The sequence below is a fragment of the Bos indicus x Bos taurus genome, chromosome 1 (genome assembly GCF_003369695.1).
Source record: "Bos indicus x Bos taurus breed Angus x Brahman F1 hybrid chromosome 1, Bos_hybrid_MaternalHap_v2.0, whole genome shotgun sequence".
NCBI classification, from domain to species: Eukaryota; Metazoa; Chordata; class Mammalia; order Artiodactyla; family Bovidae; genus Bos; species Bos indicus x Bos taurus.
Genome location: NC_040076.1, coordinates 117,150,826 through 117,176,202, shown reverse-complemented (window position 1 = coordinate 117,176,202; position 25,377 = coordinate 117,150,826). Strand labels below are relative to the sequence as shown.

The 25,377-nt window shown below is 37.6% G+C and overlaps 1 long non-coding RNA gene across 1 annotated transcript; it reads right to left on the bottom strand.

The window, feature by feature from the left end:
• Positions 1 to 211: 211 nt before the first annotated feature.
• On the bottom strand, positions 212 to 8,770 carry LOC113899122. Its single transcript, XR_003512838.1, has 3 exons — positions 8,143 to 8,770; positions 2,362 to 2,436; positions 212 to 260 (listed from the first exon to the last, which is right to left on the bottom strand). It is a non-coding gene; the product is annotated as an uncharacterized LOC113899122 (long non-coding RNA).
• Between the last annotated feature and the right edge of the window lie 16,607 nt (positions 8,771 to 25,377).

The following is a 25,377-nucleotide window of genomic DNA, read 5'->3' as shown; positions in this document are numbered from 1 at the left end:
TGCTCAAACTCATGTCCATTGAGTCGGTGATGCCATCCAACCATCTCATCCTCTGTTGTCCCCTTCTCCTTTTGCCTTCAATTTTTCCCAGCATCAGGGTCTTTTCCAATGAGTTGGCTCTTCCTATCAAGTGGCCAAATTACTGGGGCTTCAGATTCAGCATCACTCCTTTCAATGAATATTCAGGATTGATTTCCTTTAGGATTGACTGGTTTGATCTTCTTGCAGTCCAAGGGACTTTCAAGATTACATACGTATCTCTAAAAAACAAAGATTCTTTTTATTCTTTTTAAATAACCACAATATCAATATTATATCTTAAAAACAATTCCCTAATATCAAGAGATATTTCGAAGGCATTTCTACATTAACATCTCTCCTGTTGCTGTATGTAAAGGCACTTGAGCATTTTAGAAGAGTTTAGAAGGACAAGAACAAGTTTTACCACAAGAAGGGACCAGGAAATGAAGTTGTAGCGGGAACTCTGGAAAGAGCTAAGATTCAGCAAGAGAAGACTGTGTTTGATAGGTTTTCATATAATACTGGCCTTTCTAGGCTATCAAGTAGGGGACAACCATCTTGCAGGACTTCATACATAGCTCTAGAAAACTCTGAAGCGATTGATAGACACATAAAAAACCAATATCTGAGCTGTTTCAGTGACCATAAAGAATCAAGAGACGTAAGTAATAGGGAAATGAGTCTTTTCTGTTCTGCCTATTTCTAAGGTTGTGAAGATTTTGATGGTACATCCCCAGACTTAAAAAAAAAAATTCTGTTGTATTAATATGTGCACCATAAAATATTTTTGAAACAGATTTTGTTAGAGGATGAGATTCAAAAATAAAGATAGAAGTTCTCATGTTTTCCCCATAGCCTAAGAAATCATCTCGGACTCCTCTCTTCTAGACCACTGCACTTGACTGTCAGTTTTCCCAGCAGCCATCTCTGAGCTGGTGATAAGGGAGTCAAGTTTAGCAGGTTAAAAATGAACCTGGAGATACCTGTACAAAGAAAAGTAGAAGTCAGTGGTCTCAACTCTGCTTATATTATTAGAGTGAGCCTGAGAGATTTTATGAAATGTGAACAGCCAGGCTCAACCCCATTCAGTAATTCTGGGGTGAAGTTTGTGTTTTTGTTTGTTCGTTTGTTTTAAGTACTCCAGGTGCTTTTCATGCACAGGCAGATCGAAAAACCACAGCTAAATATGTTTTTAAAAAGTTGCTTAATATGAGAATACTAACTGATTTTCAAGCATTCTATTCACTACTTCCCATTTCAAAGTGGGGGAAATATTTTACTCTACATTAAAGATTGGGTGCAGGATAGTGAGAAGAAAAGAAATGCAGAGAAATTTTAAAGTAAAAAACCATATCTAATAAAATAGCAGTAAGGTTCTCTCAGAAAAGGCTGGTTTCCGCTTCCATATCCCAGATTCTAATTTATTACATTTTAAACTGCTCCAAATTTGACAGACCTTATTTTCATTTAGCCCAAAAAACACTCATCCTATTAGATTAATAAAATTATCTAATGACTATTTCAAATTGCAATCACAGTTTTTCATATGTCAAAATTATTAATTCTGACTACTTAAATCTTTTCTGTTTAATCAAGTTTATCTCTCAATTGGGAAGGAAGAAAAAAACCTCTGACCTTAAAAAAAATAAAAAGACATTTTCTATCTCAGAGGAACTGACTTCATTGAATTATCCTGGAGGGAAAAGCAAGTACAAAAATGTGAACTACAGGCAGCTGGAAAGCAGAACTGTGTACAATGAATGACACACCAAATCCTGCAGGGAAATATGTACCACAATACATATTTCCTGTGGCTTCCTGCCTGAGGAGCACTGAAGAACAGTAAAAATTCTTCCAGAAATTTTTTCCTCAGCTGTCTCATTGATGGATTTAGCATAGGTGTTTGTCAAAATGTTAAATCATGGTCAGATCCAAATATGTATATTTACCAATGTTCATACATCTAATTACAAGGGCCAGTTGGTTCCTTAAAATGAAGGCTAAAAGAAACTTGAATTTCATTCTATCCCAAGTCTGGAATGCTGCAACAAGGCCATCAATTCATTCATCTGAGTGAAAAGCTTATAAAATCACAGGCCTTAACTTTTACCAATTACACAAAGTTCGCCATTTTACCAATTACACAAAGTTATACAGATATGATCATATGTGCTAGAAGTAAAATTAACTGTCTTCTGCAGGATCCTTAACAATCAAATAAGCAATCTAAGTTTATCTTAGGATGTTTAAAGAGACTAAAACGAGCTGGTTCCACACATAGCTTCCATGATAAACTCTGGGGAGTCAAGAGAGGACTGTTGGATGGTAGCACATACTTACTGTAGAAGGCATTGTGTATTAGATTGGTCACAGGAAATCTTCATTTAACTAGGGATAGCTTGTCACAACACATTCCTAGTTAGGACAGATAATAAATACCAATAATTAATATCTTTTTATAATATGACATAGTCTTTTACATTTTTAAAAATGTATTTATTTATTTGGCTGTATCAGGTCTTAGTTGCAGCATGTGGAATCTTTCTACAGTGCACAGATCCTTTAGTTGTGACATGCAGGCTCCAGAGCTTCCCGGCTTCAATTAATTGCAGCTCAGGGGCTTAGTTGCTCCAGCCAGGGATCAAACCCATGTCCCCTGCATTGCAAGGGGATTCTTTATCACTGGTCCACAGGGAAGTCCTAGTGCTTCACATTTTTAAATAACTTCTGATTCCTTACCATCCCCTCCTTGATAAATTTATTATCACACGTTCAAGAACTCTGTGTGTATCTCCCACTTGGGCAACCAACTACTCTCTTGCCTCACGCTAGCCCACCCTCATTGTCGTCAGTGTTTTCTTGACAATCCGTCTTGGAGCCTGTTATTCCTATTACATACTGTGGGATGTCCTACTTCTTATTTCTCCACCTCCCGTATTTACCTCCACCACCCTACCATATTTACTCCTTACCCTAACCACAAGGAGCCTCATGCCATTCCGCAAACACACTGTTTGGTTCTCGACTCTATTCCTTTCCCATATACCATTCTTTTGTCATCCTTAACAAATGTCTTCAGTCCCCTTTGCCTGACTGGCAAACTCGCCCAAAGCTTTCAGGACCAAACCAGAACTTCACCTCATCTGCGGGAGACTGTCTGAAAAGTCCCAGAGTTAGTCTGACTATTAATAGCTTTTGCGCTGTCTTAACCTTTGTATACAATTTTACAGTCATCATGGTCTATTTCCAAATCTAGGTTTCTCTGCCTCCACCATCATTCCTAAGTAGAAAATAAGACCTCCAGGCCAGCTACCTGTCACAGTCACCTGATGTCCCCAAAGTGTAGCAGGTGCTCAATTCAAGTGTGTTAGTTGCTCAGTCATGTCCAGCTCTTTGTGACCCCATGGACTGTAGCCCACCAGGCTCCTCTGTCTATGGGATTTTCCAGGCGAGAATAATGGAGTGGGTTGCCATTTCCTTCTCCAGGGGATATTCCTGACTCAGGGATCAAACCCAGCCCTCCTGCATTGCAGGCCGATTCTTTACAGTCTGAGCTACCAGGGAAGAATGGCTCCCAATTCAAGGGATTGATGAATCTAACTGATGAATGGTTAAAAGGAATTTTCTTTCTGTTTGAGGTAGGGAAAATGAAATAATACAATATAGAAACTCAATAATACAAAGTAGAAACTCTTTCACCTATATTAAAGGTGAGAAATCTATTTTACTGTGAGTCAATTCTGAAAAAATTAAAATAATTACTGGCTACATTTTAAAAATTTATTTCTTTATTGAATGGAAGCATTTCAATTGTGAAAATAGGCACTCCTATCATAGGCAGAGAGCTGTCAATATTTGTTAAGAGCACATTTGAGAGGCAGCAACAAAGAGATGGCTTTTGTTGTCATTTTTTAATCTTTTAACTGGAAGTCTATTTCAAGTGGAATCACAAAGCTGAGTAAGTGGCAAGTTGCTCTTCAACCAAGATCAGTTATTCTTGGCATCTAGATTATGGAGGACGACAGGACCACGTGGTCCTTATTCCTTAGGAAGACTTTTCTTCAAAGGCTGTCTTTTCTTTGCCATCCTCTCTCTGCAGTGGGCTTCTTCAGATTCTCTTTCGAAAGGGTTTCTTCTCCACCCTCCCTCCCCTGCCCTTGTGAGCCAGGTGCTAGAGTTAATACTTAGCAAGGAAAAAATAGTTGCTTTTTAGCTGCCTCACATAAATAATAGCCTAAGGAAAACACCTGTGTCTATGAATAGTTGTTTATAAACTCTGATTCACAGGGTCTCAAGGGGCTATACTGCAATTTGGGAGACTGGTTGGATGGGACATGTTTTGACTATTCCATCACCTACAGGCTGTCCTCTCACAGAACTAGGCCACATGCAACACATAAACACTCAAGTTGTATCTACAAGACATCAAAATGGGAACGTCCTCGGCAGTCCAGTGGTTAAGACTGTGCATCCAACGTGGCGGGTGCGAGTTTCATCCGTGGTCGGGGAACTAAAATCCCACATGTCATGCAGAGTGACCAAAAAAATTGAAAAAAAAATTCAAGACATCAAAATAGCTATCTAATCTGAGCAAATCAGTTGTTTTCAAAGCATATTCATTCAGAGTGGGAGAACTAGTTTTTTTACATTATGTTAAAATTAAAACAAGCATATAGGCATAAAGGTAAAACAGAACACTGGCTTTGTAGACACACAGACCGGCTCAATCCTATGTTATTTATGTGACCTCAGAAGAAAAGTTACCTAACCTCTCTGAACTGTAATTTCCTCATCTGTAAAATGGGGCTATGTGATACCCACCTCAGCAGTGCTGAGTGATTAAATGAAATTATGTTTGTGAGGCACTTGGAAGATATTCAAAACATTTAAGTTCCTTCCTTTCAGAGGTAGTAATCTCCTCACAGATGCAGAGCAATAATAATTTGAATATTTGAGTGTGTGTATATATGTGTGTGTGTGTATATATATATACACACATACATATACATATACATACATATTTTTAAATTCTATTCTTGATTGTATGAGTTAAATAGATGCCATCATAATATGACTTAAATTACTATTGTTCTGTCCTTCACACCACACCTCTGCCAGAGGCCCACAGAGTTATAAGGAACCTAGAAGATGAGCCAAGGCAATGCAACTCGGACCTTACTCCATCACTGCATATAAGTCATGCCAGACCATTGAGTGTGGATTGTTAGTTCCATACAGCTCCAGGAAAGGAAACACCTCACTCATTTAGCAACTCCTTTAAATCAACCCTTACTAGAACAGAGCATTAGCCAAAATCTTAACTTCACAAATACAGCAACTAGTTACCACTCTAAGAAAACACGAATTTCCCCATATTTGGTAATATTATTAGGTAACTTCTTAACTATATTTTTATGTTAATGATTTTAATGTTAATTTGATTTCTTTTTTGGTTTGTTTTAATCCTCCAGGCAAGAATACTGGAGTGGGTAGCCATTTCCTTCTCCAAGGGATCTTCCCAACCCAGGGATCAAACTCTGGTCTCCTGTATTGCAGGCAGATTCTTTACCATCTGAGCCATCAGAGAAGCCAATCAAAATGATTGTTATTGTTCAGTTGTTAAGTTGTGTTCAACTCTTTGTGACCCCATGGACTGCAGCATGCCAGGCTTCCTGTCCTTCACTATCTTCCAAAGTTTGCTCAAACCCATGTCCATTGAGTTGGTGATGCCTTCCAACCATCTCATCCTCTGCCATCCTCTTCTCTTGGCTTCAATCTTGCCCAGCATCAGGGTCTTTTCCAATGAGTTGGCTCTTCTCATCAGGTGACCAAAATATTGGAGCTTCAGATTCAGCATCAGTTTTTCTAATGAATATTTAAGGTTGATTTCCTTTAGGATTGACTGGTTTGATCTCCTTGATGTCTAAGGGATTCTCAAGAGTCTTCTACAGCACCACAACTTGAAAACATCAGTTCTTTGGCACTCAGCCTTCTTTATGGTCCAATTCTCACATCTGTACATGACTACTGGAAAAACCATAGCTTTGACTATGTCGACCTTTGTTAGCAAAGTAATGTCTCTGCTTTTTAATATGCTATCTAGGTTTGTCATAGCTTTTTTTCCAAGGAGCAAGCATTTTTTTAATTTTGTGGCTGCAGTCACCATCTGCAGTGATTTTGGAGCCCAAGAAAATAAAATCTGCCACTGTTTCCACTTTTTATCCATCTAGTTGTCATGAAATGATGAGACTAGATGCCATGATCTTAGTTTTTTGAATGTTGAATTTTAAGCCAGCTTTTTCACTCTCCTCTTTCATCCTCACGTGCACATAATTTAAAGAATCCAATTTATATGTCTTGCTGTGAAAAACAGCAGTCCCTTTTGTGTCCCATCAATACCTTTCTCCTTACATTATATTCAATGTTTTTAGCTATTTTGTTTTATTTGTTTGAATTCATTGGTTGGTTGATGTTTTTGGTGTTTACTCCTACGATTTTGAGCTTCCCTGGTAGCTCAGTCGATAAAGAATCTGCCTGCAATGCAGGAGACTGGGGTTCAATCCCTGGGTTGGGAAGATCCCCTGGAGAAGGAAATGGCAACCCACTCCAGTATTCTTGCCTGGAAAATCCCATGGATAGAAGAGCCTGGAGGGCTACAGACCATGGGGTCGCAAGAGTTGGATATGACTTAGTGACTAAAACCACTGCCACCACCCACAATTTTAAGTATGCTATGACTGTCTATATGCAAATTTGATTTTTGAAGTGCAGGATTATGCTAAGACTTCTTACTGTGAAATCTAATGCAAAGCTTTCACCACCACCCTCTTCCTGACCATCACACACATTCTGCTCCTCATCTCTTCATCCACTCAATATCACCAGATCATAATCTTGGTTAGATTAATACTTAGTATCTATGTTAGTGTCAGTATGTAAGTGTTATTTTTATGTCAGTTTTGTCATCTATATACTATAATTCTTTCTTTTTGGCTCCAACTTGTTTCCTTGGAGTTGGTTTTTGTGTGTTTTGCCAAATATTCTGTGTACTATCACAAATTGAACCCCAAACTCTCCATCAGCTTGTTGAACTTTTTTTTTTTTTGAAGATGTTCAAACAAGTTAGAAATTCTTTCATGTTTACCTTCTTAAAGAAGTCTTTCCTTGATCCTTGTAACCTGCATCAGTGAGAAGGATGGTCCTGGACCAAGTGCATACTGGCCACCCAGGCTGTCCCTTCCCTATCTTCTAGAAATTCCCTTTGCCTGTGTCCTGAATCCACTGTCTTCTCCTACCTTGATTCATCCCTTCATTTTGGTGAAGCACATCTGGAGAAGCTTCTGAGAGTGGGTTGTAAGGATGATACACATTTTTGAGAAATTACTTACATGACTAAAATTCAACTTGTTTTCTGTTTTTACATTTCTCAATTTCTAGTCTTTTGTTATTTTCTGTATCCTCTGAGTCTCATCCACCTTGTTAAAAAAAAATCTCTTCAACTGGTAGGCCCAAGACTGATGGGAGTATTCCAGTAATGGTCTGGAGAATGTAATGCAAGAATCACTTTGTGATTCCTGAATTTGTACTCTAAATTCCTTTCTGCCACAGTTGCACATTGCAGCTATTGTACATCTGTCTTTCCTACCTACATGTGTTCCTATTTAGGATTAACAACTCTCCATTTTGCCAAGGTCATTTGAATTCCATTCTTATAATCTGAAGTGTTAATAACCCTGTTTCTTAGCATCAACTATAAACTGAGCTTTGTAAATATCACCCATATTTATAACAAATAAAGTACACATAGTACTTCTAGACCTTCAAACTTGCAGCCATCTCTTCTAATGGCTAATTCCAAAAGATTTCTAAATAATTGGATTTGCCATCAACAATGGCAAAGTTTGATACATAATTGTTTCTTCATAAAGAATACTTTGAGGGTTGAGTTTTAAATCTGGGGGATTTGCAAGGGTATTCAGCTTCTGCTTTTCAAAGGAAATCTTCCCTTATTTAAAATATTAGGTGGTCCATGATTCTTTTTCCAGACCTGAAGCATTCATTCTGTTAATACTAAACAGATATAATTAAAGAGGTAGCAAGGCATAGTAAAAGAGTACTTACTTGAGGGAGAGGACTAATGTTACTAATGTTTCTCTACAATCCAATATTTGTTGGATATACTAATAATCCAGTATCTATTCATCCATCAAATGTGTACTGAGTACCTATTATGTTCAGGTACTATGGTAGGCACTGGAGCTGCAGAGAGAAAAGGACAGACATGGTCCCAGCCTCTGTTAAATAGAACCACAGATACTGAGCAAATAACATGTTGACCGTGACAATGACTTAATCTCCTTGAGACTCAGTCTCCTCATGAATAAAATAAAGAAAATAATAGTACTACTTCACTAGTTCAAATGAGGTAATACTATAGAAAAACTTTATTAGCTCTCCTTTTCTCCAGACAAACTACAAATATCTACTAGTTATGATTTCCTAGGAGCAGGGAGTATATCTTACTCATCTACTCATCTTTGTAATGTTAGCAAGTAGGCAGCGCTCATTAAGCGGGCAGGAAATCAACAGTGTGTGGAGCAAGCGACAATTCCGAAAGATGAATTTATATTTTCACACAATTTTAAGTCTTCTCATTTTCTTACCAAGGTTATCCACCCATTCATAAAATAACAAACTTTATGTCATTCAAAAGCAGAAGGTAATTTTATAGTAAAATGTTTCCATTTAGTATGTATTCATCATTAGTTACTGCTGCTAAGTTGCTTCAGTCGTGTCCGACTCTGTGCGACCCCATAGACGGCAGCCCACCAGGCTCCCAGTCCCTGGGATTCTCCAGGCAAGAACACTGGAGTGCGTTGCCACTTCCTTCTCCATCATTAAGGTATATATATTTGAATAACTAAAATAATATAACATTTAAATTTTCATTTTTTCCATTTGATAGAGCAAGAAATATTTCCTAAAATAATTTCTGAAGGTGCAGCACAGTTTTGGGAATGTTTGACAAAATTCTTTGAGATTTTAAAAGCACCTAAATAAGACACTCAAAACAAGTCAATTACATTTGAAATGTTAAAAAAAATTTTTTTTTAATCTGACTCTATTCAGCCTACAGAAAAAAATGTTTAACTTCACTAAAACACATTCAAATAAGTGTACGGAAATGTCAACTGACCTGCTTCCCAGCAAGTCTTCAGGATTAATGGACTTTAAATCTTTGGACACTAAAATTTGTATAGCAGACAGAGATTTTTACCATGGAAGGTAATTCCTTCCATGTTGCTTTATTCCCCCAAAGGGACTAAGGGATAAACTGTGATTTCTGTTCTTTTCATGGAAACGCATGGAAGAAGCATAGGAAGGAGTTCTAGAAATTGTTCAGTTCAGTTCAGCCTACTTATTTTTCAGAGGAGGAAAAACAGAGGCCCAGAGAGGTAAGATGATTTGCCAGTTGCACAGCTGAGATTAGAACCAAAGTCTCCCCTTCTCCGGGACAGGAAGTAGCAGCAGCCTGCTGAAAACATTGCCTGGTATCCCGGGAATTTGCTTGTCTGCTGTGTGAGGATAGTCTGACCCTGGAGAGTCTAATTCCAAGACAGTTACACATACATTCCAGCTAAAGATGCATCTTCATTTTAATTGAAATAGAATGACAGACCAACACCTCCAGTTGTTTTGTTTAAGAATAGAAAAATAAAATTCTTTATCTGGTATCAGAAAAGCTCTACTCCTTAATATAACTGAACAGAAATAAGACATCTAGAGAGCTTTATTCAACCTCAGTATAGGTTCTCAACGCATCAGCCTAATTGACTGGCATACCCGAAAGCCTGTGCTGCTTCTTTCATTTGATAAGGAACTGCCTTCTCCCCACTTCCCTCCCCACTCAAGAACCTCACAACAGCAACCCTTCTCCTTAAATTCATCCGTAACAGATTTAACCACTTTCTCTTGGCCTCTTCCTTCACCATTATGAGATCTCCAAACAAAACAAAAATCCAGAAAGTAGTTTCTCTTCTCAAGTTTGGGAACATCTAATCTGGTGGTTGATAAATTATCAAATGGAGCCATGGCAAGAACATGGACCTGGGGGGCACTCAGATCCAGTTCAAATGTGGCTCTGATTCTAAACCCCTGAGGAAATCCTCAATCTCTCTCAGGCTCAACAGTTTCATCTCCGAACTAGAGGTGATAATGCTTATCCCATAGCGTTGTCGTAGAAATTCCATGAAGACACATTTAAGCATTTACCACACTGCCTGGCACATGCTAAAGACTTATTCTTTTCCATCTCTCTCTGTTCTCACTTTTTCTCCATTTTCAAGGAACCCTGCTAAATATGCAATTGTTGTCACTTGTTATATAATTCTTTCTACTTTTATATATACTGGAATTCTCCATTATAAAAAAGTTTTAAATAAAATAATTTAAAATGATCATTTGAGAATGTTAGCAATGTTTAGTAAATGCTAACAAGTAAATAATTTTTTAGGCCTGTAGTTTTGGGTAATAATATATTTTAAAGAGAATGATAATTTAGAAACTAGAGAATATCATATCATTCAAACTGAGACATAAATATCCAATGTTCTTAAGGGAGTTTTATTCCAATATGTAAACTCTTTGGTAAGGCTATACTCACAGATGAAGTTAACTATTACATATGAAATATTATTCTGATCATGTATATACAGACTGGTTCCAAATAGGAAAAGGAGTATGTCAAGGCTGTATATTGCCACCCTGCTTATTTAACTTATATGCAGAGTACATCATGAGAAACGCTGGGCTGGAGGAAGCACAAGCTGGAATCAAGATTGACTGGAAAAATATCAATAACCTCACATATGCAGAGGACACCACCCTTATGGCAGAAAGTAAAGAGGAGCTCAAAAGCCTCTTGATGAAAGTGAAAGAAGAGACTGAAAAAGTTGGCTTAAAGCTCAACACTCAGAAAACGAAGATCATGGCATCCGGTCCCATCACTTCATGGGAAATAGATGGGGAAACAGTAGAAACAGTGTCAGACTTTATTTTGGGGGGCTCCAAAATCACTGCAGATGGTGACTGCAGCCATGAAATTAAAAGACGCTTACTCCTTGGAAGAAAAGTTATGACCAAACTAGACAGCATATTGAAAAGCAGAGACATTAGTTTGTCAACAAAGGTCCATCTAGTCAAGGCTATGGTTTTTCCAGTGGTCATGTATGGATGTGAGAGTTGGACTATAAAGAGAGCTGAGCGCTGAAGATTTGATGCTTTTGAACTGTGGTGTTGGAGAAGACTCTTGAGAGTCCCTTGGACTGCAGGGAGATCCATCCAGTCCATCCTAAAGGAAATCAGTCCAGGGTGTTCATCGGAAGGACTGATGTTGAAGCCGAAACTCCAATTCTTTGGCCACCTGATGCAAAGAGCTGACTCACTTGAAAAGACCCTGTTGCTGGGAAAGATTGAGGGCAGGAGGAGAAGGGGATGACAGAGGATGAGATGGTTGGATGGCATCACTGACTCAATGGACATGGGTTTGGGTGGACTCCAGCATTTGGTGATGGACAGGGAGGCCTGGAATGCTGCAGTTCATGGGGTTGCAAAGAGTCAGACACAACTGAGCGACTGAACTTAACTGATATATATACATATTTGGAAAATACTATTTTTATCAAAAATATTACCTATTTCTCCTTTCAGTGTACGTAATTCAGAATAATTACAGGATAATTCTGTAATTATCTACAAATAATTTTGTCAGTGCTCAAATTGGGTATCTTTTCAAATAAATGGTTTTTTTTCCATACTTATTTTTAAAATTAATTTATTTATTTGGGTATGCAGGGTCTTAGGTGCAGAACACAGGATCTTTGCTCTTCATTGCAGCATGCAGGATCTAGGTCCCTGACCAGGGATCAAACCCAGGCCCCCTGCAGTGGGAGTGTGGAGTCTTAGTCACTGGACCACCAGGGAAGTCCCTCAAATAAACTGATTTTGTCATCAGCTGTCATATGTATGTAGCCTGAATGTTGATCAATAACTGATGAAATCATATTCAGTTTGATACATTTAAATAAAATTGGTTAGTTCATGGGTCAGAATAAGTATTTGTTTCTGTTTTTGGAAAGTACTATTTTCCACTTAAGAGCCAATATCTTGCCCTTTGTAATAAGAGCTCATGCTTTTTACCTAAGCTATAAAATATAAACATGTTAATCCTTGATTCTGTGTATTTCTTGGGACTAATGTGGTTAAATGCTTAAGGCCAACTCACTTGGTCTCTCTAAATTTTGGTTTCCCAAGTTAGATAAATAATATACTTTCCACTTATAATAGTACCTTTCTTTTAAAGGGTTCATAATGCATTGGACTATACTATTATTAATTCTGGAACATTCCTGTAGACTTAGTTAAGGATATCTATTAAATGCCGCCCATTTGGTAAAAACGGGAAGCATGGCCATAGGCTGAATGACTTGTCCCAAGTCATAGATATATGGTTATAAGGGTGAAATGATATGATACATGGCAAGAGTTTAACAACCATAAAGTGTAAAATGAGTGCAAGGTATGATCAGAGATGTGAACAGTTACACAATTAGTTCTTACAGTTATTGACTGCTATTCTCAATACTCTTTTCCCTTGATTTTCTAGCCAAAACTAAAATAATACTTGCCACCAAAAACCCTCTAAAACGGTAAGGAATACGGAGAAATGGGAAGTATACAAAACTCCTTGGGAATATGGTGCCATGTTATTTTTATGGATATTAATAGTGACCCTGCTATTGAAATAGCCTCCATGATTCATTATCCCCTGGTGGCTCAGACGGTAAAGCAACTGCCTACAATGCGGGAGACCGGGGTTTGATCCCTGGGCGGGGAAGATCCCCTGGAGAAGGGAATGGCAACCCACTCCAGTACTCTTGCCTGGAAAATCCCATGGGAGGAGCCTGGTCCATGGGGTCTCAAAGAGTCAGACACGACCGAACGACTTCACTTCAACTTCATTGAAATAGCCTCCATGATTTATCTACTTTTTTTTTTAAGACTAAAGCAATTCATATACTTCAACTTTTAAAAAAGAACAAAACAATTAAGTTTGGAATTCTGACCAAACTCTAACTTGGGACTTGACTTTCAGTACTTATTCTGAATGTCTCTTGCTGCATCTGCTCCATTTCCTACTTGACTAGAGAGTTACTGAGAAATCTCATAGTGCATTTTCAGTATTTGCTACGTGATGCCCTCTACACAGCTATAGAATATCAGCAAAACTTGTGGATTATTCTCTCTTATTCTCTGAACTGTTTCAGAGTATAATGAACTGCTTCAAAGAGATCTGAAGGCCTCTAATGAAAGGTGTTTAGGACATGCCAAATACCATGGTTGCTATGAAAATTATCAGCCAACTAGAAACATTAGCTATTTTATGCCCAAAACAGTGTTTTAACAATGATTCATTTTTGGTCATTACATGATTATTCTGAGTTCTCATTATGTTAAAACTATATTGGCACCGAGAAAAAGTGTTTTCAAATTTGCCTTCTTTTATGTGATGGTTCCATCTCTCGTGTACCAACCATAAATTCTTTGCCTCTGGGACTGCAAATGCTTCAAGATGTAATGGAAAGTTGGTATCACGTGGCAAGACATTTGTTCCCACTGCAGAGTGAGTCCAGCTCTGAAATTGAAACCCTAATGAGAACAAGTATGTAAATGAGAGCAGCCAAACCAAACATGAAGAAAACAAAGCCCAAGGAGTCTATAAAAAAGATATTTTTTTAGTCTAGGTATTCATTAATGCATAACACTTAGACTTTATGAATTCAAAATAGACTTGTTTTTCCAATGTTTGTTACTATAGTGACATATCTATAAGACCTATATTTTAAAAACTAAATAAGGTCTTTAACCCCTAGAGTGATTCTATTTATTAAATGTTCCTATGTAAAAGAAATGCTATTTAAACTAAACTATTACACAAAATATTTAAAATATTTCAATGTGCCTTGAGTTAAATATGATTAAGAATGACTAACGTCAAAGGAATGTGTATTCTTGATCAAAATTTCAACCTTCTGTTTTCTACAGAATACTACAGAATTCTCAAGGACTTCTACATATGATCCAATATATATAGCTTGCATATTTTCTGAAATTTCTGTAAAAATTAAAATTGCTTCAATAAAAATCTTTATCTAATTTAAATATTTTTTCTTTTAAAGATACATGTTACTGCAGTGAATTTCCCACTGTTCATGATTTTAGGCATATTGTTTTATTTTCATAATACTGAATGAAAATGTAGGATGTTATAAAAATGGAAAATTCATTTTTTTATACACTATCTATTGAGAATCTAATATGTGCCAGGCTCTATTATAGATCTTGGAAATATAAGAATGAACAAGACAGGTTAAAAAGACTTTGCCCTCTCCCTTTTTAATTTTAGTGTGGGAAGATAGACAATAAATAAAAGAATAACATATTAGAAGGTAATAAGTACAATAGAGAAAAAGCAGGAAATAGGGATGGATGTGGGAGGAGCTTATGGTTTTAAATAGTCAGGGTAGTCACACTGAAAAGGTGATGTTTGAGCAAAGATTTGAAGAAGGTGAAGGAATTAGTCGTGCAAATATCTCAGAGAAGGAGCAGAAGGTACAGTAAGTGCAAAAGTCCTGATTCAGAAGGGTACCTTGAGGGAATCAGCCAATAACTAGCATATTCAAGTGTTCCCAAAGCTAAAGCACCCTTTAATGGATCATAGCCTTGTCTGAGCAAAGTGGCTCATGGAATTTAATAAAGTTATGAGCCATGCCATGCAGGGCCACACAGGACAGACAGGTCATAGTGAAGAGTTCTGACAAAATGTGGTCCACTGGAGGAGGGAATGGCAATCCACTCCAGTATTCTTGCCTGGAGAACACCATGAACAGTATGAAGAGGCAAAACATATGACATTGGAAGAGAAGTCCCCCAGGTCAGAAGGTGTCCAATATGCTACTGGCGAACAGCAGAGGGCAGTTACTGATAGCTCCAGAAAGAATGAATCGTATGGGCCAAAGCAGAAATGACGCTCGGTTGTGGGTGTGTCTGGTGGTAAAAAAGCAGAGAGACAGTGGAGGACAAAGGAACCTGGTGTGCTGCAGTCCACGGGATTGCAATGAGTCAGATACGACTTAGCAACTGAACAACAACACAAAAGCTAAAGCAAAAATGTTTTGTGGATCCATGTATATGTTGGCCGTTGCACGCAAAACCAAGGCTCCAATCTTGTTTTTTGGAAGTCTAGATTTATAAAATCTTAAAACCAAAAAGTCATCAAAACCATTCAACCATCAAAACTCTCATTCAACCTGATTATTTTACAGATAAAGAATATGAGACCCAAAGAGGTGATGACCTGTGCAAGGACACATAGCTAGACAGAAAGATAGCTGCAGTGCATACGATAACAAAGGTGTCCTGACACACCCGTTGTATTCAGCTTTACTTCTCGAATTTTAAATATTTTTCCATTCATGTCCTTTTAATTCCTTTTTGAATTCCTTTTTTATCTCGTAAGTTTGTTCTTTAAAATGTTTCTGCATTAATTTAATTCATCTGAAAAAGCACTAATCATTCCAACTATTATCTTCTGATGGCATTCAAATATATAGTGCTTATGACGGGCACTTTGTCTTTGGACAGCAATTATGAAGTGCCATCTAACACAAAAGTAAAATTGTAGTCTCATATCTTCTTATGACCTTTATGAAGTCTCTTTTGGTTTAGGTAGTGTGTGTGAATACATTTTAAAAATATGATACTAATACATTAGGTGAAAATTTTATGTGATCATTGCAGAAAATTTGGAAACTGTTTTTAAAAATTAAACAAAAAAGCCTATAATCTTATCACCCAGAGACAGTCACCAAGTGCAGATATATTTTCCCCCAAATTGTTATCCTATGTGTACATGTAATTTTATCCCAAAGATGAGATACAATTTTGTTTAATGTTTTTTAACTTGATTATTTTACCATCATTTTTTAAATATCAAATAATGCCAAATGTTCATCTTTAAATGTTTTTACGTCTCCTGCATTGGTAGACAGGTTATTAATCACCAGCTCCAGAAAACAACAAAATTCTGTAAAGCAATTATCCGTCAATTAAAAAATAAATAAATATTTTAAATGGTTTTGATTTTTGGAAATAAAAGTAAACCAAACGTAAAATTCATTACTAGGGTAGGCTAAAGAGTCTGGGTGACTTTTTTCCACTAATAACACAGTGTTATTGTAGAGTAATTTGATCAATATGCAAGCTGGTTTTCGAAAAGGCAGAGGAACCAGAGATCAAATTGCCAACATCCGCTGGATCATGGAAAAAGCAAGAGAGTTCCAGAAAAAAACGTCTACTTCTGTTTTATTGACTATGCCAAAGCCTTTGACTGTGTGGATCACAATAAACTACGGAAAATTCTGAAAGAGATGGGAATACCAGACCACCTGACCTGACTCTTGAGAAACCTGTATGCAGGTCAGGAAGCAACAATTAGAACTGGACAGGGAACAACAGACTGGTTCCAAATAGGAAAAGGAGTATGTCAAGGCTGTATATTGTCACCCTGCTTATTTAACCTCTACGCAGAGTACATCATGAGAAACGCTGGGCTAGAGGAAGCCCAAGCTGGAATCAAGATTGCCGGGAGAAATATCAATAACCTCAGATATGCAGATGACACCACCCTTATGGCAGAAAGAACTAAAGAGCCTCCTGACAAAAGTGAAAGAAGAGAGTGAAAAAGTTGGCTTAAAGCTCAACATTCAGAAAACTAAGATCGTGGCATCTGGTCCCATCACTTCATGGCAAATAGATGGGGAAACAGTGGAAACAGTGGCTGACTTTATTTTTTTCGGCTCCAAAATCACTGCAGATGGTGATTGCAGCCATGAAATTAAAAGACACTTACTCCTTGGAAGGAAAATTATGACCAACCTAGACCGCTTATTAAAAAGCAGAGACATTACTTCGCCAACAACAGTCCATCTAGTCAAGGCTATGGTTTTTCCAGTGGTCATGTATGGATGTGAGAGCTGCACTGTGAAGAAAGCTGAGCACCAAAGAATTGATGCTTTTGAACTGTGGTGCTGGAGAAGACTCTTGAGAGTCCCTTGGACTGCAAGGAGATCCAACGAGTCCATTCTAAAGGAGATCAGCCCTGGGTGTTCATTAGAAGCACTGATGCTAAAGCTGAAACTCCAATACTTTGGCCACCTCATGTGAAGAGTTGCCTCATTGGAAAAGACTCTGATGCTGGGAGAGATTGGGGGCAGGAGGAGAAGGGGACGACAGAGGATGAGATGGCTGGATGGCATCACCAACTCTATGGACATGAGTTTGAGTGAACTCTGGGAGTTGGTGATGGACAGGGAGGCCTGGCATGCTACGATTCATGGGGTCGCAAAGAGTTGGACACGGCTGAGCGACTGGACTGAACTGATGGTAAGAACTGGAGCGTCCCAGGTGACGTTAGTGGTAGAGAACCCCCCTGCCAACAACACAGGAGATATAAGAGATGGGGGTGGGGTTAGCGGTGGGTTGGATCCCTGGACAGGAAGATCCCGTAGAAGAGGGCATGGCAACCCACTCCAGTATTCTTGCCTGGAGAATCCCATGGACAGAGAAGAGCCTGGAGGGCTACAGTTCATAACGTCGCAAAGAGTCAGACAAAACTGAAGCGATTTAGCACGCATGCATGCATAGTAAGGGGCTTCCCTTGTGGGTCAGCTCGTAAAGAATCAGTCTACGATGAGGAAGACCTGGGTTGGGAAGATCCCCTGGAGAAGGGAAAGGTTTACCTACTCCAGTATTCTGGCCTGGAGAATTCCATGGATTGTATAGTCCATGAGGTCGCAAAGAGTCGACACGACTGTGTAACTTTTCACATGCATGTAAGAATTAATTTAACCTTCTTACACAAAGGACTGGAATCAGGAGAAGACAAAGGAAGGGGTGAAGAAAGTGGCTAGGCCAGTTGTGGCCACTAATACACCAGAGTGAAACCTCTTTAAAGAATGCTATCTTAGTGTTCTCTTGCTAACAAAGAAATAGCCCATGAAACCAAGTAAAACTCCCGAAAGGGAAATTAGATAGTAATCTCGTAAAGAAAGTAAACCCAGCAATACCAAAATGTATGGCCTTGCCTCCTACCTCTTCCAGAACGGTTCCTCCTCTGTGGCTCTTTTACGACTCACTGAATGCTTCAAAGTGTCCCTAGATTTATCTATGGATATTTTTATCTCATTGGAAAAATGAGGCTCACTTCTGAGCCTCCCTAAAATTAGCTCTACTTGTTAGAAGTTCTTCTTGTCAGGGGGTTCTATCACACTCATCTAATGTTGCATTTAAGCAAAATGCAACTTTTTTCACCATTGTTTACAGGTTTCTTTTTCTTTATATGTGGCATTTTACATTCTTCTTGAGTAATCAAAATTACTGCAATTAAGTTAGTTAGGGTCTCATTGAGAAAAAGATTTATGAGTATTGATTTTGATTTAATCATTCATTTTGATTTTGATTTAACCTTTCATTTTGATATAAAGTTATTAAATCTCTATATAAGAACTGTCACATAGATTGTTAGATATTTCTACCACTTTGGTATGACACAATATGATAGCCCTATAAACTTGTCTTTGACTACATAATGAGAAGCTTAGCTTTGTCTAAACATAATACACAACATATTCTAAACTATGAGAGATTAAGAAAACAAAAAGGTTTCTTTTTAAATGTAAATCAGGTTACGTTAATCCTCTGCTTATAACCCTCCCGTGGCTTTCCATTATATTTAAAATAAAATACAAGTTTTTTTGCTTGGCCCCTGCTCCCTGCAGATGCTTCCAGCTCCCTCTCCACCACACACTGGTTTCCACCTCAGGGTCATTGTCTGCACCTGTCTCTCCTCCTTAAATGCTGGCTATTGACAATGAGCTTGCCCTTAACTCAAAAATGTCTTTCCATAGGCCCACCTGCCACACACCTAAGGTACCCTGCCTCCCATCTCCCATGATTGTTTTCTTTCTTCTTAACTCTTGTAAATATTTGAAATTACAACTTTTTTTTTTTTTTTGCTTTTCAGTGTCTGTTTCCCTATTAAAACATAAGACCTTTAGAACAAGGGACTTTCCTTTTCTAGTCTAATTCATAAGTGTTTTCCCAAGTCTAGAGAAGAGGCCAGCATATAGTGGGGCTTCTAAATATTTTTTGAATGAAGAAACAAATAGATATTTAAAGCTGTTTATTCAGGGATTTCCCTGGTGGTCCAAGGGTTAAGACTTCACCTTCCAATGCAGGGGGTGCAGGTTTCATCCCTGCTCAGGGAACTAAGATCCTACATGCCTAACAGCCATAAAAACCAAAACATAAGACAGAAGCAATGTTGCAACAAATTCACTGAAGGCTTTAAAAGATGGTCCACGTTAAAAAAAAAAATCTTTAAAGATGTTTGTTCAAAATATAAGGCTAATGTTACCAAGAGATTTTTTTCTTTCATCAAAACATAATATTTCCGATGAAAACGAAGTAAGCTGTAGTCAAGTTTTGATTTATGTTATTCACCTTTGTCTCTCTCTCTATAACATTCAGTAGTACCCTTAGCAATACACTTAGATGTTGTTAGATTATTCAATAATGCCAATAAAAATAAACAATAAGAATACAAAAAAAAAAAGCACAACTATTTAAGCATAGTAATTAAGCTGAAAGAAATTCAGTGGAGAATACTTGGATAATGTGAATGAATCATTACCACACAATTCCTCTTTCTTGGAAATATGCATTTTTGTGGAAAAGGTTGATTATCTTTTCTTTCAAGGGTAGAACTGCTGTATTGACAGAGTATCTATACAGCAAGTAAGAATGAAATTTTTATAAACAAAAAAATCTAGAATTAGATCAGTCAGTGAATGAACGTATGCAATATGCAAAAAAAGAAAAATTAGTATCAAAATCAAAAAAGACAGGCTGAAGATGGAGAAAATACCCTAAATGTTTGAAGATGAAAATATATTTGTAACTGGTCAATTTAGTTTAAAAATAGGTAAGTACCACAAAATGGATGCCACAATAATCACAATATGGTTATTCATTAGGGATTTGATGGCCATAACTGGAATGACCTTTCGGTTAGCATTTCACCTTAATTTTGCACTTTTCCCCTATTTCCCTTCTTTTCCAAAGATCCTAGGGAACAGATGGAAAGAGCAGTATTAATTTGCAGAGAAGCAGCTTGTTTCATGGACATTTTAAGTAACATACAAATCCTTGTACAAACATGGATCATGAGTTGAGCTTTTAATGAGAATGAATGCTGTCAGATTTGGATTTCAAGTATTCTAAAGTTAAATGCTAAAAGTGTTTTGTTCCCAATGACTAAAGAACTAGTTAGTTTTGAATTAAAACATAACTTCAAATACAAAGTAGTCAAGATTCCAGCTGTGCCTTTCAACTTTTTGTTCCTTTAAATTAAAAGTAGTCCCATCACCCAGGTTAGAATGACCATCAGATTATTAGCCAACCACACTTCAGTTCAGTTGCTTAGTCGTGTCCAACTCTTTGCGACCCTATGAACCACAGCATGCCAGTCCTCCCTGTCCATCACCAACTGCCAGAGTCTACCCAAAACCATGTCCATTGAGTCGGTGATGCCATCTAACCATCTCATCCTCTGTTGTCCCCTTCTCCTCCTGCCCTCAATCTTTCCCAGCATCAGGGTCATTTCCAACAAGTCAGCTCTTCATATCAGGTGGCCAAAGTATTGGAGTTTCAGCTTCAACGTCAGTCCTACCAATGAACACCCAGGACTCATCTGCTTTAGGATGGACTGGTTGGCTCTCCTTGCAGTCCAAGGGACTCTCAAGAGTCTTCTCCAACACCACAGTTCAAAAGCATCAATTCTTCGGCGCTCAGCTTTCTTTATAGTCCAACTCTCACATCCATACATGACCGCTGGAAACACTTAGACCATCCTTTACGTCCAAATAACATGTATATAAATTTCTACTCAAACATATTTAAAAAAAATTTGTAAGATGATAATATTAACATACACAGGGAACTATAATCCAGAAGTCTAGAAACTGACAATGTCTTTCAATGTTCTTTTGTGAGTGCAAAGTCATAACTTAAAGTTATAGGTATATCATCACTTGAAATGATACATAATCACAACTGTGCGTATACCAACTTCATATACAAAGGACAGAATAGACAGTGATGATTCACATACCAAAGGATATGCTGTTAAATGTTTGTAAATAAATAGCTCATCTCTGACAGAATACGTCTTCTTCCTAAAATCATGTACACCTCATAACTTTGTTTTTAATTAACAAATTGTATTGAAAATTTTACTACCAATAGCATCACATTCCCAAAGATGCCAAAGATATTATCTTCCCAAAGATGCCAAAACAGTGCTACATGTATTATCTTTTTCCATCCATTCTTTCTCTGGGGTTGGAAGTTTAACACCCCTTTACCACAATGTTGTTTCTTTTTAGTAACAGGAAAACTGAGGGATTAATAAAGACTTGTCAGTGATCACAAAACAAAGTGATAGCAAAACTGGAGATGTAGATTAATTTTATTCCAAGTGGTAACATAATGTTTAAAAAAAATGGTGGGGGGGATATAGTCATTAATAGATTTTCTTATTTAAGCTAGATTTCAAAACCACAGAATTAATGTTTTGGATTCTAAATTAAGTTCCATAATAAAAGAAAGTAGGCTTTAATAGGATATTTATTATTTAGTTCAAGATGCACCCTTTTCTTTCATCAAATTGCTATATTTTGCCTGAACGTCAAAGATCTTTGGGACTCAAGGAAATCTTCAATATTAAAAAAGGACATCATTGTTTGCTAGTATATCACTTTAGAAGAGTATCTAATAGAACTTTTCTTAAATGTGAAAATTTTACATACTTTGTTCTCAAAGTTTGTACATCTCAATTATATTTTTCTTTATAAAAGTATTCATGGAATTTCACTAGCCTTAGTCCTTTTCTGTTACACTTCTTTCCCTTTTGGAAAATAGTATAAAATGGCTTCACTGTAAGGGGTTATTAATAAGACATTATTCCATAAATGAGACCAAAGGTAAATCATAGTAATAAATGAAGTACTTATTATTTAGACAACTGATATTTACTTCTAACAAATGCTCTTGGAACCTGAAAATTAGTCCTCCACTTTGTGTTTTTCTAACAATTTAGTGATAAAATTATAGAAAATAGGGACTTCCCTGGCAGTGCAGTAGTTAAGACTCCGTGCTTCCACTGTAGGAGGTGCAGGTTTGATCCCTAGTCAGGGAACTAAGGTATCACATGCTGCATGGTGCAGTCAAGAAAAAAAAAAAACTTTTTTAGTATAGAAAATAAATACAAGTTATTTCTAAATTCCAGAAAAATTTCTTTGCTGGAATAAAAACCATCCAATTCCTAATTCACACAAGATAATGCTCAATAAATGTCACTGTCTGACTGGTAGTATTAATTCTAAAGAGTTACTTCTCTTTACCTAGGCAATTGCTTCATTTTTACTGAAAGTATAGCTTTCTTTTCTCTATCCCAGAGTGTTTAGATTATATACTATTACTATTTTAAATATCATATTCATTCATTGAGAAAAAAAAAAAAGTCAGGTTTTCTTGAGTATCTCTGGTTTACATCCCAGGATCTTGTGACTATAAAATAGTTTTCCATCTGGGAATCAATGCTTTCAAATTGTAGTGCTGGAGAAGACCCTTGAGAGTACCTTGGATTGGAAGGAGATCAAATCAGTCAATCCTAAAGGAAATCAACTCTGAATATTCATTGGAAGCATTCATGCTGAAGCTGAAACTCCAATACTTTGGCCACCTGATGTGAAGAGCCAATTCACTGGAAAAGACCCTGATGCTAGGAAAGACTGAAGGCAGGAGAAGAAGGGGATGACAGAGGATGAGATGGTTGGATGGCATCACTGATTCATTGGACATGAGTTTGAGCAAACTTGGGGAAACAGTGAAGGACAGGGAATCTTGGCATGCTGCAGTCCATGGGATCCCAAGGAGTCAGACATGACTTAGTGAGTGAACAACAAATTGATAAGGGTAGATGATAACCTAGTAAAATTTGGGGGCATGATGCTCTCACGTGATGAAAAGATCTTTCTGCCATAATTGTTTTGTGTTTTGTTTTGTTTTTTCCCAATCAGTGGAAATATTCCTTAGTTTCTAAGTCATTTTTCCCCCTAAATTATGTCAGATTAAGTCTTTGAGGGAAGAATCAAGCACAGGACAGTCAAGTTGGAAGTGCTAGAGCAGTAACCAAGGAGTCCCACAGTTTCCACCTGCAGTTTCTGGGTCAGGCAAGAAACAAGGATAGTTGCCTTAATACAGCCAGCCTTGAGTTTTGGTACTCCAGGGAGCTTTCCAGTTCCAGTGAGTTATACTACCAAGTTACTTATTATGAACTTTATACACACACACACACACACACACACACGTTGTTGTTTCTTCACTAAGTCGTGTCTGACTCTTTTGCAATCCAATGGACTGTAGCCCACCAGGCTCCTCTGTCCATGGGATTTCCCAAGCAAGAATACTAGATTGGTTTGCCATTTTCTTCTCCAGGGGATCTTCCCAAGCCAGGGATTGAACCCATGTGTCCTTCATTGGCAGGAAGATTCTTTACCACTGAGCCACTCAGGAAGCACCCCCCACCCCAACACACACATACATACTTGAATGTATATCCTGCTTTTAGTTACATGTTGGCTTTTAATTTTTTGTGGGCCAACCAGAAATTACATAGCTTTTTGTAGTTTCATCACAGTTATATGATTTTTTTGTTTGATATAAAATTTCAAACTTATTTACATAAAGCAAAGTTCTTATCATTTCTTAATAGAAATTTTATGCAATGAATTCCTTACATTTTTAAATAGAAAATGTATAAAAGAAGCTAGGGCCTTAAAAGCTTTTGAAAACTTACTTTCAAGATAACTATATTATTAGTTTAAACACACACAAATCCTTCAACAGATAAATAAAAATTCTAACTTTATAAATCTTATTTTTTGCTAAGATGCCTTTAACATCTTTAACTCTATCCTTACTAGAAGTATAGCCCATTACTGATGTCTTCTAAGTTACCTTTGTCATCACTTTCATTTCATAATATATCCTTTAAGGAGAAATAGTCTTATGGATTACTTAACATCTTAAATGTTTCCTTTAAATATAAGAGTAGCATAACAAGTAATCGAGAAATTGATGTGGGATTCCCCTGATGGTCCAGTGGTTAAGAATCCACCTTCCAATGCAGGGTACATGGGTTCAATCCCTGGTCCAGGAACTAAGAGTCTACATACCATGGGGCAACCAAGTCCAAGCACCACAACTAAGGCCTGACACAGCCAAATAAATAGTGGATCACAATAGACTGTGGAAAATTCTGAAGGAGATGGGAATACCAGACCACCTGACCTGCCTCTTGAGAAATCTGTATGCAGGTCAGGAAGCAACAGTTACAACTGGACATGGAACAACAGACTGGGTCCAAGTACGTCAAGGCTGTTAATTGTCACTCTGCTTATTTAACTTCTATGCAGAGTACATCATGAGAAATGCTGGGCTGGATGAAGCACAAGCTGGAATCAAGATTGCCAGGAGAAATATCAATAACCTCAGATATGCAGATGACACCACCCTTATGGCAGAAAGTGAAGAAGAACTAAAGAGCCTCTTGATGAAAGTGAAAGAGGAGAGTAAAAAAGTTGGCTTAAAGCTCAACATTCAGAAAACTAAGATCATGGCATCTGGTCCCATCACTTCATGGGAAATAGATGGAGAAACAGTGGAAACAGTGGCAGACCTTATTTTGGGGGGCTCCAAAATCACTGTAGATGGTGACTGAAGCCATGAAATTAAAAGACGCTTACTCCTTGGAAGGAAAGTTATGACCAACCTAGATAGCATATTAAAAAGCAGAGACATTACTTTGCCAACAAAGGTCCGTCTAGTCAAGGCTATGGTTTTTCCAGTGGTCATGTATGGATGTGAGAGTTGGACTATAAAGAAAGCTGAGCATAGAAGAATTGATGCTTTTGAACTGTGGTGTTGGAGAAGACTCTTGAGAGTCCCTTGGACTGCAAGGAGATCCAACCAGTCCATCCTAGAGGAGATCAGTCCTGAGTGTTCATTGGAAGGACTGATGTTGAAGCTGAAAATCCAATACTTTGGCCACCTGATGTGAAGAGCTGACTCATTTGAAAAAACCCTGAGGCTGGGAAAGACTGAAGGCGAGAGGAG